We start from the raw sequence: 19,528 nt of genomic DNA on the forward strand, positions 1-19,528 counted from the left end.
CAAATATTAGATCTGAAAATTAAAATATCTGTTATTGAACATACATGGCATGGAACAAGGAGCCAATTGATTAGTAAATCAGAATAAAATGAACTTCAAGGTGAAGAGAGAGCAATTACTAAAACTAAAGCACAAGGAATAATGTAAACAAACAAAAAACTGAAAACAAATGTAAACAGTCTTAATAATCCATAAAAAATACGCTACTATAAAATATGTATTACGTCGGTGCAAAGGTAATTGAGGTTTTTGCCATTGGAAGTCATGGCAAAAAAACATAATTACCTTTGAGCCAACCAAATATAATTGGAGCTGGAGAGTAAGAGCAGAAATGGACAGAGAAATTAGGCAAGAGAAAGAAACCAAAGGCCTTGAAATTGAAGGAGTAAGTTAAATTGTCTCTTTTCACAGATGACATAAACTTTTCTATAGAAAACCCTAAAGACTCCACCAAAAATTGTAGAACTAACCAAAGAATTCAGCAGAATTACAAGAAACAAAATAAGCACACAAAAATTAATAGCTTTTCTATACATTAAGAATGAATTATCTGAAAAAATAATCAAAAAACAAGCTTATTGGGAAGCTCAGGCAGGGGAATCACTTGAACTCAGGAGGCAGAGGTTGCAGTGAGCCAAGATCACACCACTGTACCCCAGTCTAGCAAAAAGAGCAAGACTTTGTCTCAAACAAAGAAAAAGAAAAAAAAAAGCATATTAACAATAGCTAAAATATATATGGTAAAATACTTAGAAATAAATGTTTAGGAATAAGTTTAACCAAGGAGATGAAAGACTTATACACTGAAAACTATAAAATATTAATGAAAAAAATTAAAGGAGACACAAACAAATGAAGACATGTTGCATGCTCATGAACTGGAAGACTAAATATTATTAACATGTTCATACTATTGAAAGCAATCTACAAATTTCAATGACATTTTTCACAGAAATAGATAAAAACAGTCCTAAAATTTACATGGAACCACAAAAGTTTCTGAATGTCTGAAGAAATCTTGAGAAAAACTAAAACTAAAACTAAAAAGCTAGAGGCATCACATTACCTGACTTCAAAATATACTACAAAGCTGTGTTAATCAAAACATCATGGCACTGGCATAAAAACAAACACACAGACCAGTGAAATAGACTACAGAGCCCAGAAATAAATCTACCCATTTATTATAGTCAATTGATTTTCAACAAAGGTACAAAGAACAACTGGATAATCACATGCAGAATAATGAAATTAGACCCTTTTATCATATACAAAAGTCATCTCAAAATGAATTAAAGATCTAAATGTAAGATTTGAAACTGTGAGACTACTAGAAGAAAATATATTTAAAAAGCTTCATGACTGGTCTGGGCAATGATTTTTTTTTTTTTTTTTTTGGATATGACCCCTGAAGCACAGGCCGCAAAACCAAAAACAGACATATGAGAATACATCAAACTAAAAAGCTTCTGCATATCAAAAAAAAAAAAAAAATCAACAGACTGAAGAGACAACCTACAGAATGGGAGAAAAATTTTGCAAACCATACGTCTGATAACTAAAATGCTTGTGCATAGCAAAGAAAACGATCAACAGAATGAATAGACAACCTACGGAATGGAAGAAAAATTTTGCAAACTGTACATCTGACAAGGAGTTAGTACCTAGAATATGTAAGGAATGGGTACAACTCAATAGGAAGAAAACAAATAACCTGATTTAAAAATCTGGTGAAGAACCTGAATAGACATTTCTCTAAAGAAGAAATACAAATGGCCAACAGGTATATGAAAAAATGTTCAACATCCCTAATCATTAGAGAAATACAATTAAAACCACAAGAAGACATTACCTCACACCACTTAGAATGGTTATTATCAAAAAGACAAAAGCTAACAAGTGATGGTCAGAAAGTGGAGAAAAGGGAACCCTTGCATACTTTTGGTGGGAATGTAAATTAGGATAGAAATTATATAATAGAAAACAATATAAATGTTCTTCAAAAAACTAAAAGTAGAACTAAAATATAATTCTGTAATCCCTTTCCTGAGTATATATGCAAAATACAATATTTAATTTAGAATTTTATACTGCTTTAAAGTCGTGATTCAGAGCATCAAATCTAATGAAGTAGTAAACACAGGCAAATAGTGTAAAAATTTGGGTTGGATTTGTACTGCTCTGAAATGTAGTGTTTTGGGGGAAGTTAAGATATTTGAAATATTGTAGATATTGTAGATATCTAAATATTATAGATAATTGAAATATTGTAACTGAAAGTGACAATGGAGATCTCTAGCTCAGTGCTCTGGTTTTACTAGGGCTCAGAGAGGTTTAGCTAATTTGGTTTTCTAATGCCCAGAGAGATTAAATACTGTACTAAGGATCCTACAGTTGTCCGATGAAGGAGGAGATGTTATTATCAGAGATACAAAAGGTAAAAGTTTCAGTCTATTTTTTTTCTACACTTTGAAGATAAAATTCTTTGTTATGCTGCTTTATTCATACTATTTTTCACAGTAAGAGTTATGTCAGAAAAAATAAGCAATGGCTTACATTTTTGGTTGTTACCTACTTTGCCAACATTTTATTATGTTTAACTATTTCTTTATAAAACTATGTGTTTATGTGGCACATATGCACCATGGAATACTAAGCAGCCATAAAAAAGGATGAGTTTGTGTCCTTTGTAGGGACATGGATGCAGCTGGAAACCATCATTCTTAGCAAACTATCACAAGAACAGAAAACCAAACACCGCATGTTCTCACTCATAGGTGGGAACTGAACAATGAGATCACTTGGACTCAGGAAGGGGAACATCACACATCGGGGCCTATCATGGGGAGTGGGGAGGGGGGAGGGATTGCATTGGGAGTTATACCTGATGTAAATGACGAGTTGATGGATGCTGACGAGTTGATGGGTGCAGCACACCAACATGGCACAAGTATACATATGTAACAAACCTGCACGTTATGCTCATGTACCCTAGAACTTAAAGTATAATAATAATAATAAAAAAACTATGTGTTATTTTCTTTGTTATAAGCCCAAATAACTTTCCCTTGTAATGTGTTGTTCATCACGAAAAAGAAGTCCTATGAAGTTGAATAACTTAAAAAGTGGGTTAGAGAGATAAAATTAGAGATCATAAGGATTTATACAAGTTTCCAGTGAAAATTATATAATTTATTATATCTAGAAAGTAATGGATGGTGGCTATGTGGTAATTCCAGGTAACTAAGAGTTGACCTTTATCTAATCATGTCTCCTAATTTCTCTCATCTATCATTCAGAAGGTAAGTCCAAGCTATCTGAAGTTAAAAGTTTTAAATAAAAATCTTAAGTTAAAAAATCACTCATTTGAAGGTGCAAAAGTAAATTCAATACTCGTTAGGGTTATGGAGCACTAAACAATGATGAGAGAAACACAGATGTTAATTTGTATTCTAAAATATGTTAAAGATAAAAGACTGAATAAAAAATTAACTTAAGGATTAATGAATAGCATTATTCACTTACAGGCATGGCTTTTTGTGTTTGTTATTCATAGAGTTTTTTATTCTTTTGTATATCTATCATTCAATAAGTAGAGCAATAAATTCAAAAAAGTATATTATATGGTTTCTGTTTGAATTACGTTATTCATTCATTTTTTTAAATGTTAATTAAATTTTCATAATGTGTCAGGAGGAACAGTGCTACATAATAGGGCCCAAGATGAATTAGATGTATAATTCCTATGATTTATTCATTTAATCTAAAATTTATTTAAATCAGTGCTTTCAATAACATGTTTTCAAAAATGAAGTATGCCATAGACATCATAGCTTGTGTTTACTCAAACAACATGTGGTACAACTACCACATCATGAAAATTTGATCTATTTTATATTGAAAAAGTATAAACCGCTCTCTCTCCTGAGATAAGCTTCTGGAGTTGTTACTTAGAATGGAGAAAAGCAGTGATTACCAGCATAAACGCCTCAGAATTAGACTTTAGTTTCCCAAACCAGAAATGATGCCACTTCCAGAACTGTTTAACCTGTCGGGTGTGAAATTGCGTTGGCATCTGTTATGGTTAAGTTTGGCATTAATTTGGGCTAGTGCAGTAAAATATCGTATAAGGTGAAATCCAAATTCTTGAATTTTTTTATTGCCAATATGTTATTTAACAAACTATCAAGGATTATATCCTGTTTCTAGACATAGGAAAGCTAATTATTTACTGACAAAGACTTGAGTTATGCATTCATCATCAGCAAGTCCTGCTCCTTCGCTGTGGCTTTCGCAACAGCTCTTTCCCTTGCACTTTTAGTGCATATTCCTGTAGTTAACTTTGTTCATGTACTGTAGGTCTTCCTATTAAATGAAGCGAGTCTTTCTCTGAAAATTCTGTTTCAAATTGCAGCTTCACGCCTGTAATCCTAGTACTTTGGGAGGCCGAGGTAGGCAGATTGCCAGAGCTCAGGAGTTCAAGACTAGCCTGAGTAACACGGTAAAACCCCATCTCTATTAAAATACAAAAAGGCAGCGTGCGCCTGTAGTCCCAGGTACTCAGAAGGCTAAGGCAGGAGACTGTTTGAATCCGGGAGGCAGAGGTTGCAGTGAGCTGAGATGGTGCCCCTGCACTCCAGCCTGGGTGACAGAGCGAGACTGTCTCAAAAAAAAAAAAAAAAAAAAAAAAAAAAAAGCAGCTATTCATCCTGCACTCCCTAATACTCCCCAGCCTTTCTTCCCTTGCTAGCCTTAGAACCACCTTTCATCCTAGGTGGTCTTGCTGACTGATACGCTGTGTTGCCATAAACTGGAATGTACTCACCAAGAAACTTTGGTCTTTTATATTTGCTGCCACATTTCAGCCTAGAACAATGCCTGGCACATAGATTACATCAAATAAATATTTGCTATGCAACTGAACATGCTGTGTAACTCCAATAAGTATTAACAAATAATGTGAGGTCAAGACTTTGACTTAGTTAACTTTAGTGCACAAATTCGTTTAAATTCCCTCTTCATGCATAATAGTATCTTTTGCAACAATAAAGCATATGACAGTCTGCGGAAATGATTTTTTTCTTATTGTAAAAACTGATTTCATTTGAGGATAAAAGTAACTTACCACATAACTATGATTTGAAATATTATACACAGATGGTTTCCAGACTACAGGCCATATTACATCATACAGGTCGTATTACATCCATATGAGAAAATGTTGCCAGCACATGGGAATGTGAGCTAATTTGTAATATTTAAGTGATTAGCAGGAAGTGAATAGTTAACAGATTTATGGAATAAAAGAAAATAAAGCATAGCAAAGTTAATTTTTTCTGTCTAAATATAAGTAAAAAAAGGTATTATATACATAGGTCCTAGCAAAGTACATTGTACCTTAGGGTATTCTTGATCAGTGATATAAAATTTTCTTTCTTGTTTTATGCATTAAAGACAAATATAGTTTCTCATGAAATGAGCTAAACAAAATATTAGGTAAAATGAATATACAGCTTTTGAGAATTATAGTGAGAGCCTGTTCAAAATTCATCTTGTTTATAGCAAATGCTTCAAATTATGAATTAAAGCATATTGAAAGCATATTGAAAACATGAATATTAAACAAGGAAATCTTTCTTTAGAAAAGTTACCTGAAATATGGAAATAGACAAAATATATTATTGAGAATCCTTTTGATGTGGTTCTGGACTTGCACCTCCGATCAACTCACCATAAATTAGGCTATTTTATAACACTGTAAAGGCTGGCTTGAACTTACAGGTTGTTTAGTGAAAGTACAAACATATTTTACTCAAAAATAAGCCCAGCATTTACTGTTTATGATCCTGTCAGACATTAACCAGTTTTGTATCTTTTTTCTTTTTTCTTTTTGAAACTCGCTCTGTCGCCAGACTGGAGTGTAGTGGTGCAATCTCAGCTCACTGCAATCTCCCACCCCCTGGTTCAAGCGGTTCTTCTGCCTCAGACTCCCGAGTAGCTGGGATTACAGGCAGGTGCCACTACACCCAGCTAATTTTTAAATTTTTAGTAGAGACGGGGTTTCAGCATGTTGGCCGGGATGGTCTCGATCTCCTGACCTTATGATCCGCCTGCCTCGGCCTCCCAAAGTGCTGGGATTACAGGTGTGATCCACCGCGCCAGACTCAAATCAGCTTTGTATGTAACTCAGCAAATCTATCTTAATATTTCTTTATTAATTGCCTATGAATATTCCACTCTTCAAATGTACTTTAAACCAATTTAAACATCTTAATAGTTCCCTCTTTAACTACAGAGTTGAATAATATGTTTGCAATGTGTGCATTTTATATTTTCAAGAGAATCTTCATTTTTTTTCTCCTTGTGTAATATATATTTGTTGTTAACAGTTAAATACAAAAATATACAAATATATATGTACACACACATTGTTTTATAACTGGCTTACGACTAACACTACTTGTTTAACGTGTAAAATTTGAAGCACTTTGGCATATTTATACAGACATTACACCACTGCCCAAGTTAGTAAACACACTCAACACCTCAGGAGTTTGAGTTTAAAACGCAGCTGCTCAACTTACCGGGTAAATAACCATGATTCAGTCCCTAAAGCTCTGAAATCAGGTGGATTAACGATAAAGAAGGTTTAGTCTTTTACCTATTGAAAAGGAGTCCTGTGAGGAGCAAAAGAGAGAGTGAACACAAAAGTACAGGGTGAGAAAAATATATTTAAGGCATAAAAGTTAGCTTCGATGTAAAAATAACATTCTTTAAAAAATCGGCCGGGCGCGGTGGCTCACACCTGTGATCCCATCACTTTGGAAGACCAAGGTGGGCGTATCACGAAGTCAGGAAATCGAGACCATCCTGGCTAACACAGTGAAACTCCATCGCTACTAAAAATACAAAACAAAATTAGCCGAGCGTGGTGGCGGGCGCCTGTAGTCCCAGCTACTCGGGAGACTGAGGCAGGAGAATGGCGTGAACCCGGGAGACGGAGCTTGCAGTAAGCTGAGATCGTCCCACTGCAATCCAGCCTGGGAGACAGAGCCGAGACTCCATCTCAACAAAAAACAAAAACAAAACAAAGCAAAAAAAATTAAATTAGCTATAATAATAATCAATTAATAATAATTAAAAATTACAAATATTTCTGTGTGTATATATACACATATGCACAATACAAGTTTATATATATAAACTTATATATGTTGTATATATATAAACTAGTATTGTTCTAGTAACTTTACATACAGTAAGCAATTTAATTTTTAGCAATTAATTTAACCACATTATTTCAATTTACAAACAATAGAGTTAACAAAAAGAAATGTTCAAGAATTTCTGTGGTGGTGTGAAGGCATTTGGCTAGGTAGAATATAGATTTTTATCTTAGCTCTCTGTAACATTATTGTACACATGACTTGTCTTAAAAACTGATGTTGATAATAAAATATTTAATTAAAGATTATTAGTTCTTAAAATATTAGTTCTTCTTCAGAGGAAATTTGTTTCAGCATGAAATTTATTATTAATTCTGAAGCTAGTTACCAGAATACTGACATTTTTTATTTACTTTTGAGGGGTCTACAATGTCATAATCAAAATTATCAGATATTCACGGAAACCCGATTTTAAGTTCAACAGATGTTACAGATTAAAACGCTATATGATATGAGATCTTTTGTGGCTGGCTTCTTTCATAATAATAAAAGCACAATATTTTTAAGGTGCAGCCACACCATGGCATATAACAGTACTTGATTTCTTTGTAAGGCAGAATAATATTCCATTATATGTAAAATCACAATCGGTTTATTTATTCATTCATTTATGAACATTTTGGTTATTTTCACCTTTTGGTTATTGTGAATAGTATTGCTATGACCATGTGTGGGCATGTATTTGATTATCTGTTTTCAATTTGGGGGGGTGTATATAACTGGGAGTGGAGTTACTGGTTCATATGGTAATTCTTTTTAACTTTTTAGTAACTCTCAAAATGTTATATAAAATACTCAAAATGGTAAATCTTTGGAGACAGAAAGGAGACTGGTAGTTGCAAGAGGCCAGTAGGAGGAAGGCAAGGGAAATGACTGCTTATTGAGTGCATCAGTCAGGGTTCTCCAGAGAAACAGAACCAATGGGATATATCTGTACATCTATATCTACATCCATCAATCTATTTAGAATGAAACTTATTGTAAAAAGTTGGTTCATGTGATTATGGAGGCCGAGAATTCCCACAATGCCATCTTCAAGCTGGAAACCCTGGAAAGCCAGGTGTAATTCACTCCCGGTCCTAATTGCTTTCCCTGCAAGCAGTGCTTTCGCCAAAGCTACTATTCATGGACTCAGGGAACACCTTATCCATGATCATGGTCTAACCCAAGTGTAGCAATGGGCCTGTGCACATGAGATTCATTGTGCTTACCATGTTACCCACCATCCTGAAGCAACTGGCTTGATGGAATTGTCAAATGGCCTTTTGAAGACTCATTTACAATGCCAGTGTGGTGGCAACATGTTGTAAGGCTGGGACAAGGTTCTCCAGAAGGCTGTATGTGTTCTGAATCAGCTTTCAATATATGGCGCCATTTTTTTCCATAGTCAAGATTCACAGGTACAGAAATCAAGAAGTGGAGATGGGGTACCTTACTATTACCCATAGCAATCCACTAGCAAAAGTTTGACTTTCTGTTCCTGTGGCTATGCTCTGCTGATTTACATGATTTAGTTCCAGAGGAAGAAATGTTTCCACCAGAAGATACAACTATTCCACTGAATTTGAGTTGAAGACTGCCCCCCAGGGACTTTGTAATCCTCATACCTGTAAATCAACAAGCAAACAAGGGAGTTGGCTGGGGTAATTGATTCTAATTACCAAGAGGAAATTAGACTGCAATTATACAGTGGGAGAAGAAAGAGTATTTCTAGAATACAGGAAATTTCGTAGGGCATCTCTTAGTATTACCATGTTCTGTGGATAAGGTCAATGGAAAACTACAACTACACCATAGTGACAAAACTACTAATGACCCAGGCTTTAGAAATGAGGGTTTCAGTTACCTTGCCACAAAAAAGCTAGCTGAAATGCTTGCTGAAGACAAAGGTATTGCCGAGCGAGTAGTAGAAAAAGGTAGTTATAACACAAGCTAGGACTACATGACCAGTTACAAAAATGAAGACTTTATGTCATGAGTAGTATTTTCTCCTTATTTCATTAGAAATACATTTGTGTGTGTGTGTGTGTGTGTGTATACAAATGCACACAGGGAAGGCAAATCTATATTCAGAGTAAGTGTTTATTCTTGTAAGGAAAAAATACTGCCCTGTCCATGAAGAAAGTGGTCTAATGTAATTAACTTGCCACAAAGTATTTGCCAGATCACCCTAGAAAATATTGCCATATCGGAGACTTAGGATCTCTGATGCTGGTAGACTGGGTACTGAGCAGTGACTGAAGCCAGGTCGACCTTGATAAGTGAAAATCCATGCATCACCTCCATCCCTGTCACCATGGCCACTTTATTGATGAGCTCACTGGGTGATGACAAGGGTGACTGGGGAAAGGGGCTGACTGATACACACCAAATAGGCCATGCTATCTACTTGATTACTAAAATCTTTCTCTGCTGGAATCACCCTTTGATGAACATTACATGGAACACAAATATATTCACATTTATGTAAAAGGTCTATCTACATATCTATTCCCTAGATTTCCATGTCACCAATTTTCCAATTAGTTTTCTTTCAAGTCCCTGACTATCCAGAAAAATCACTGGCCACAACCAACATTACAATATGATCACGTATCTATCCACTTCTCTTTAAAAGCAAAGTGAACAATCAGGTGCACTATGGATGTTCTACCCACTAAAAAAATTTCCCTTCAAAACTGTCACATAGGGATGCCCAAGAAAAGGTCTGTAGGGCTGTAGCTGTTGACTTTCCATGAGATGCCTGCATTCTGTGAAGAATCATCTGTAAATCATGCCTGAGTTTTCTCTTCCTCTGTCAACTGATCATAGGAAACTCCCCGTAGGTGAAGGCTGGGAGAGAGAAGGCAGTGTGGCGGGAAAGGAGACTATGGGCCTTTGGATGACTTTTTTGTATAACTTATCTGTGCCTTCAGGGCCTGCTGAGGCCCCATCTTATATATACCACTTCCATTTGATGATAGAATGCTTCTGTCCATCCCAAACTTTATACTACCCAGTTCATGATGGGCAGCTCAGGTTTCTGGGTAACTTGATGGTTACCCAGAATGTTTGTATTCAGTCCCTACTAAGGTCCACTAGTGGACCATTAGCTATTTCTTAAAAGGAGAGTAGTTTTCTGTGGCTGATGGCTGGGCTTTGCTCCAAAATCCTAAGCATCTGTGCTGTAATCCACCTATAGAAGCCTGACAGTGTCTCCATACACATCTCCATCTGCCACTGACACCTCAAGCATCATTGGATCTATTAGATCATATGGCCCAAGCAGCACAGGGGCCTGCATAGCAGCCTGGACCTGTTGTAAAAGACTTGTTTTTTTGGTTCTGGGCCTCACTAAAAACTAAAGGTTTTGGAGGCCTCTAGGTAATGGTTAGAGTAACACATTGAAATAAGGAATATGTTACCTACAAAATTTAGAGTCCCAACAGGTATTGTGCCTATTTTTTGGTTGTAGGAGGGTCCAGATATAATAACTTATCCTCCACCTTAGAAGGAATATTTTGACATTACTGATACCACTGGACCCTTAGAAATTTCACTGAAGTAAAGGTCCATATATTTTTTGTGGATTCATTTTCTACCTTCTGACATGCAAATATCTTATCATTAAGTCTAGAGTGGTTGCTACTTCTCACTCACTAGGTCCAATCAGCATAATGCCATCAATGTGATGGATCAGTGTGATGTCTTCTGGAAGAAAAAATTGATCAGCATCCCCTTGAAATAAATTATGATATAATTATAGAGGGCTGATATACCCCTGAGGTAACACAGTGAACAGATATTGCTGGCCTAACAGAAACAAAACTGCTTACAATGATCTTTACTAACAGACATTGAGAAAAGAAAATTGTCAGGTCCATACTACATACCAGGTACCAAGGAATGTGTTAATTTGTTCAAGCAATGAAACTGTATCTAGAACAGTAGCTAAAATTGGAGTCACCACCTGGATAACCTTATGATAACCCACTGTCATTTTCTAAGATTCATCTGTCTCCTGTGCAGGCCAAATAGAAGAGTTGAATGGTGATGTGGTGGGAATCACCACCTTTGCATCATTCAAGCCCTACATGGTAGCACTAATCTCTGCAATTCCCCTAGGAGTGCTGGATTGCTTTTACTTTACTATTTTCTTGGGTAAAAATAGTTCTAGTAGCAGTTCAAGTCCACTGTGAGATGGACTTGAGCTAAAATTCCATTAATTACCTTCCTTAAACTCCTACTCTTACTAGTGGACCATAGTGATGTTTTGGATCTCCTAGAATTAGTATCAGTTCAAAGCCAGTGTCCATTATTCCCAGAAAGAACTGATTACTTCATTTTTCCTAATGCAGTCACCCTGGAAAATGGCATTACTAAATGCCATTAAGTCTAGGAGAAAGATTAACAGTATAAAATTGATATGGTATTGATAAGGTCATTCCTCAAGGACACCAAGCTTCCCCTTCATTCAAGGGGTTCTGGGTCTGCGAACTCACTTAAGCCTAGGAATTGATTGAGGGTCCTCGACTCCACTTTTATGATTCAAGTTAGACATTTTTTTCACTTGACTTAGTGTTTTCCTGCTTTTATGGAACAAGTAAGATTTTAGTAAGTTTCTTATCTATTTTACTTCAAGAATCACCATGATGAACTAGTCAACATTATAGGGAAATGAGATTCAGACCATTCTGATTGCTGCTTTAACTCTGTTGTCCACCAGGGTGATCACACCTTTGCCTTTGGTTTTTTGCCACCTGGCCCCTACTATCATAAGAACCAATTACTCCCATTGTTTTATGTTTCAACAACGCAATGACTGCAGTTCCTACTGTGACGTCTGGCCTACAAGTATAATCATAGAGTTCTTCCAATATGTTGGGACTCCCCAGACAAGTCTGTTTCTCACACTATCAGTAAAAGGTTTGTTTTCTGAATGTTCCCAGTGTGGGCAAGTAGATTTAGGTAACAAATCCACTCTAAAATCTACATTAAAATAGGTCAGTTCTATCTTTTTCTTTGGGTGATGGTTGCACAATATTGTGAATGAATTAAATGTCACTGGACTGTTCACATAAGAGTGCTAAATTTTTAATATCTATTTCATCTCAGTAAAAAAAATTAAAGGCCATTCAGTAGTAGCTGCTGACTCTTATAGAAGTAAAATTTAATATTTTAAGTAGGTTTGTATTCCTGAAAATATTGTGCTTTCTTCATGAATAACAATAAAAAATTCTCAATGTATATGATTATTCTATTTGTTGAACTCATTTACTATTTTTTTGTATTACCTAAATCCTGTGTATTATTGGTTTTGTTAAATTATATGATGCTATTCAAGAAATATTAAAATTATAGACTAATTTATTAATAAATAGAAGTGACATACTTTTTAAAAGTTTCCAAATTGGAATACGTATATTGAAATGTTCGTCTTCTGGAATGTACTTACTTATTCATATATTTTTAGAGGAATATTCACATATTTAAAAGAGATAATCCTGGTTCTTTTAATGCAAATCAATCAAAAGTACTCAATAAATATCTTTTAATGGAATCTGTACGTGTGCAAATGAAACTACAATGAAATACTTTTACATGCAATGCCAAGAGCCAATATTTCTTTGTATGTCTTGAATTCTGTATATTCATTCTACAATCAGAAAACACACTAGAAATAGCATATTATGTGCTATTGGCTTTCTAACCTATGTGTGGGTGTGTGTGTGTGTTTGTGTGTGTGTGTTGCATGTGCTATATAATAGTCCTACAGTAATTATTTAAAGATAAGCTAAACAGCTTTAAAATCAAAACTTTCCCATGACAAACTATATTAGAATGATGATAATTTTTTCAAATTGAATAAGCAAACTAAATGCACTACTTCTAAATTCTAGAAGTTTTTATAACTTATTTTTCTCTTATCTATCTATGCAAACATACTCATCATAGCCTTTTAAATCAAAATATTAACATAGAGTTATTTTTTTAAAATACATGTTGAGTTTTCAGATTATTGTTTTATTCTATTCTTATATTCTCCATCCCAATAACATTACCTGGTTATAATTACAGGACCCATTTTTATATCTTCTTAATATGCAATCTCCAATCATGAGTTTCATTGCTATTTATTTTTGAAACCTAAATTTCTACAGCATGCTAAGATATTGTCAATAAGATACATCAGAGCTATTAAAATACTACATATGCTGCTAATTTGGATAATTATCTGTTATGTCTTTCAAAGGGTGAAAAACCATTTTATAGCATTTGACTTCCTGGAAGGAATAGTGCTTTCAAAATTTGTCCAAATGAAAGGTTCCCACACATAGTATTTTATGTGTTGCATGCAGTGTATTGGTAGTTCTCATGTGATTCTTCCCTTGATCATGCTATGATTATCCTAGCCTGCCTAAGGAAAAAAAGGAAGAACAAACTTAGAACCTCCAAATGCTTACATACACTGTTATAGGGACAATGTAGTATAGGCTACAACTGAGGACGTATACAAAGGAATAAATAGTAATAGGTCAATTCATGGCCACTGGACCCGAATTAGTCTTGTACATTTAAGTTTGGCCCTGTAGTATTTAAAATAAATTAGAATATGTAAATCGGTTTCTTAATAAAATCTTGCAACATCAAATTTCATTCCAAATACTATTAATAGTCTCCTTTAAGTAATGATCTTCTTTAAATTTGAATAAGAATTTGGTGTTAAAATCAGAAAGTGGTTACTTAAAATAGCACTGAATTCTGAAAAAGGCCAATCGTTCAATTAATTTGACTTTCACGAACTACAAAATAAGTCACTGCATACTAGTCTAAATTAGTTAAAGGCCTATAGGGACAATAGAAAATTTACCAGCTGTGCATCACTACTGCAAGGACATTAATTTCATATATGAAGACAAACACAAGTGTTGTGATAAAGCTACATGATGATTCTGAGATTACATGAATAATAGAACTCTAAAATTAACCTGAGAGTCACCGGTTGGCAGAAGCTGCCTCATTCTGTCAGTCAATCTTAAATCAATTAATAGATTCTGAATAAACTGTCTCCACAGAGAGAATCCATTCATTTTAACATGTCAATCTCATTGAATATTTTTCACTGCACACTAAAAATGACTTTAAGCAGACACACATTTAATTTAGACCACTTAAAGATTGTTTCTCCTTCCTATACCTTAAAGTACTGACCATAAAAAATTATGAAATAATATTAAATTTTATTCCTTAAATATTTGAAGTTTTGAGCAAGAGAGAAAGTGATAAAATTGAAAAGAGAGAATAGAATTTATGATTAAAATGGGAAGGGGTACGATTCAATTGGCATCTAGTCTGTAATGTAAAAGTTGTATACAGTATTTACTATCTTATTATTACTGTATTAGTCCATTTTCATGCTGGCATAAGGACATACCTGTGAGTGGGTAATTTATAAAGAAAAGAGGTTTAAGGGACTCACAGTTCCACATGGCTGGGTAGGCCTCACAATCATGGCGGAAGGTGAAGGAGGAGCAAAGTCACGCCTTACATGGTGGCAGGTAAGAGAGCATGTGCGTGGGGACTGCACTTTATAAAACCATCAGATCTCGAGACTCAGTCACTCTCATGAGAACAGCACGGGAAAAACCCGCTTCCATGATTCAATTACCTCCCACTGGGTCCCTCCCACAGCATGTGGGGATTATGGGAGGTACAATTCAAGATGAGATTTGGGTGGGGACACAGTCAAACCATATCAATCAGGTACCACTAAAGTAAGGCAGAGATAATTGATAGAGGTTTTCAGGAATAGAGAAAGAATATAATTTTTGATCATTTTAAAAATGATTATTCTTTGACTCTAATACAAATATTCATCTTGTAAGGCAAGTTCTCAAAAGAAGTCAAGAGAATTTGATGACTAAATGCACTACTTCTAAGTATCCTGTGTTTTTATAACTCACTTTTTCTCTCACTATATCAATAAAAACATGTTCATCATTACTTTTAAAATCAACATATTAACATGCAGTTATTCTTTAAAAATGTGCATTAGTTTCCAGATTGTTATTTTATTCTACTGTTATATTTATGTATTTGACACAATTGATCTTTACATGAATAATCTTCTATCAAAGGGTAATTGGCATAGGCCAGGAAAAATTGGTGGTCTAGCTAGGTCAATTCAGCCCAATTCCTTGCACTTGTCCTATAAATATAGCCAAGATGTCTTTTGAGGTTTTATTGCCTTTGAGACATGAATAAGCTCATTTCCAATCTGTTGGCCTCAACCATTTGGAACTATTGGAATTCCACACCAAGTAGGACCTCCAAGCCCACCTTCAGATTTCTGTGGATACCTCAGGGGCTTTCATTGTCATGAGGACCTGCTGAGCTTTTCTTCTCCTTCTGCAGAATCAGGTTCGCTGATGGGCTGGTCTGCTTTCCTACACGTTTTGTCCCTCATGGGTGTCTTATATCTCAGACCCACATATAAAACTTAGCCACATCCTGCACCTCCAGACACACATGGAATCCTTCAGTTTTATCTCCAAATAATTCTCTGCAACAGCGTTAACTGATGATCACTGAGATAGCTGAGGTGGAGTATGGTTCAAGTGAGGAGAGGAAGTACAGGCTCGAGGAAGGAAGGAGGAATATTTACGGGGAGAAGGCTATCTTCAGAAGCACGCCAACTTCACATTAGACACCTCTGTTCTCAAATGTCTTTAAGGCACAAAACAAGTGTCCTGGCAATTTCTCTTCACTCCTTCCTCTCATTCCTTCCAGCCTGAAATTCCTCTTAATTCCAAATGTGGATCAATTTAACTATTTTTTTAATAATACTGTTCTCATCTAAGGGTTTTGTTTTTCACTGGGGTCACTAAAATAAATTTTTCGTGGATCATCAGGAGGTCAAGAGTGACATAATAGCATCATAAAACAATTTGATTTTGGTTATGCTTCTAAAGTGATAAATAAGTCATCAATTCCCCACATGTTTGGAGTGAGTACTAGTTTGAAGTTAATACTATAGGTATAGGGAAAGCAGATAGATGTTAACACTAACCAAGGAGAAAAGAACCTGAGAATGTTATGTCTCTAAAATACATATGGCAGTGGAAATACTGTCAAGAAATTCTCAGGGATGGCACAGGTATAGACAAAACCTACATCTGTTTCCACTGTTAAAATTATTCATTTAAACATAGAGAGACTTTTCAACAAATATATTTTAGTGTACACATCTCAAGGACAAACACTTGTAAATGTTATTTTATGTCACTTATTTATTATGGATAATATTGTAGTTTGGATTGTCATAGAGCCACTAGCAGTATTTTGTAATTATTATTTAGATAGTACGTTGAATTGGGAAATTTGGAAAATGATTGTTTTCTGTGTATGGAGCCACTATGTATTGAGCCACAGCAGAACATCTCCTGACTTCTAAACGTTCACACTAAGAGAAACATTTGCTTGACTCCATGCTGTGAAGTAACAGTATAATCAATGATAGACAAATGTGTACATCTATAATCATATTTCATATACATGCACACACATACATAGACACATGTATACATTAGATTTGAAAAGAATAACTTGTTTCCTTTTGGGAGTAAGAAGTTATTTCATTCCAATATGTGTTGGATTTCCTATATTTTGGCTAACCTGAGAAAGTACAACCCAAATCACATCCCAAACTAATGATTTGCAGTATTGTGAACATAATTTCAGAATTGTATTATCTAGATGAAATTTTATCATGTATCCCTTCATCTCTTTTTTCACTCAGCATACGCTTTGACTTTAATAAGCCATCAATTATAAGATACACTATTATTTTATGAATCACTTATAAAGGAAGAATACTTCATGAATTCAAGTCTAGCATAAATTAATAAGCCTAGGCTACACATGAATCAGTTGCGCAATCCTCTCATTACTTTGTGGTTTCTTTTATCTGTTTCAAGGGATTTTGTGATTTTTTAAATCTTTATTTGGTTTACAATCCCTGGTATGGGATTGGCAATCATTTTACATGTATGTCAATAGTTAAACATTATCTGCTTGTGGGTATTTTTCTTTCTTACCATAAAGCACTTGGATGCAGCTTTGCGAGACAATATGGACTATCTGTCATTCTCTATATGAAGACTATTTGTTTCACTAATATCATGTTATGCCCCACTGCTCCCTTTCTTTTCCTTTCTGTGAACACAATAACTTTTCATTTCAATGATGAGACATTTTGAAATTTTTGAAAGATCTTAAATGTCAATTAAACCAGCACACAAAGTGACAACAATCCATACAACTTGATTGTAGTGATGAAAATCTAACAAGTTTGACCAAGTTCTCGCATGCATAGACAAGGACAACTGGTTTACACCTGCTGTTTAGCCACTGTGATTGTAAAATGTTATTGATTGTACAATAATCATGCACAGGTAATTACATGAAAAAGTAAACTCTTATACAATGTACTGTAATTTTTAGTGAACTTCATTATGTACCTGAAGCTGAGGTAGGTGCTGGAATTTATCAAAAGAATATGCTGCCAGCAAGACCTGTGTAGTCAAGTATTAAATGTAAGTCCTCTATGAGATGATAAAAAGTGTGGTATAGTTTTTTTAAAAATGTTCTCAAGGAATACAAAGAGGATAGTCCTTTAGGGTGGCAAGACCGACAAACACTTAAATAGTAGTAGAATTTGGGTAAGTGGAGATCATGAGAGAAAAGGTATTTTAATTCAAAAACAGAGCCTGAGCAAATATTTGAAAAAACAAGCCACCAGGAGGATACTCAACAAACAGTGGTTGGGTTATATGGCTTAAGGTTAGCCTGTGAGAAGCAATAATTACAGTTGAATTTGGAATGGACTTTGAATAGGGAAGATTCTTGAATGCATGGTTACAGAACAAGGTGAGCCTTGAATTGTTCTGGAGTTGCTAACATATGCTTGGTGATATTTCAGGAAGCCAAACCTATGTCCTTGACTTATCGAAGCAAACATGATAACTTGACGAAAGTCAGATTTTTGGTGCATAGCAATAGCCTAGATGCTAAACAAGGCAGAAATGGGGGCGACAAGGTGAGGGTGCTAATTTTTCTCATCTCTGTCCTCAATGACAGACAGTGCTTGATAACAAAAGCATATTAGAACAATCACCTTTCCGATGTCAAATCTTCACCAAAAACGTTGAATGAGAGATTTGCCCCAAAAGAGAGAAGAGATGATTCTTCTGACAGAATGGACAAAACTTATGGTCAGTTTCAACAGCAGGAGCTTGCATAATGAGGAGTTAGGCAAGACCAAAATCCTCTAAAGTTGAAGGACTAGCCCCAGTGGAGTTGATGTCAGTGGTTTTTACACCTTCTGAAACCAAGCACCACAGATAGTAGCATACCCAAAGGGCTTCTAATAAAGTAACCAACCACAAGGCATACATGAAAATTAGAATTAACTGGTATATGCAAATGCACATATGATACATTGCTCCTGCTCAAATGTTTCAAACTAAATTGAAAAACACACACACACAATATAAGTTGGAAGCAATGCAGTAAACAGATTAGTAGCTGGAGAAACTGCTAATAGTGTTTCAAGTACTGAAGTGTTTTAATAAGCCAATATGAAAATTAATGAGAAATTGAAATAGGACAATAGTCATGGAAATACAAAGGATGGAATACGTATTTTTAAAAGCCTCTGTGAATAACCCTCCTAAATTCAGTAATAGTTCTAAATACATGCTTCTTTTCTTATGAACTGAGAATTGCACCATGAGCTAAAACTTCTCTAAAATCTAGTTAGGCTCTATTTCCCATGAATGTAATTTGGAATTGAAAAATAGAAGAAAAAGAAGCAACAGAGCAACAATGAGCACATTTCTAAAGACTTGAAAAAATGAAAGACTACTGGGTTATTTGTTGTCCTTAGGTAACAGATAATCTAGAAGCAGAAAACCCTAAAATTAAAAAAAAAAAATACATGACTATGAAATTCACGAATTTTTCAAACCATTTCCCCATTCTAAAGCTTTCAAAAAAATCTAAGATTTTATTTAAATCAGTTGTGAAAAAATGTATTGTATTTATTTGTTTATTTCATTCTCTCCACACACACTAAGAAATCATGGAAAATAGAAGGGAAAGAAATGTTGATAAACTCCATGAAAGCAACAAGTAGTCCTGATGACTTTTACTTGCCAACTTGTAGTCCTTAATTGCCATGCAAGTACAAACACAAAACCAACAAAAAAAGAAAAAAATCCACCTAAAATATGCATTATACTTTTACAATGAATGAGTAGAAA

Source organism: Macaca thibetana, chromosome 18 (assembly GCF_024542745.1).
Source record: "Macaca thibetana thibetana isolate TM-01 chromosome 18, ASM2454274v1, whole genome shotgun sequence".
Classification (NCBI taxonomy): Eukaryota; Metazoa; Chordata; class Mammalia; order Primates; family Cercopithecidae; genus Macaca; species Macaca thibetana.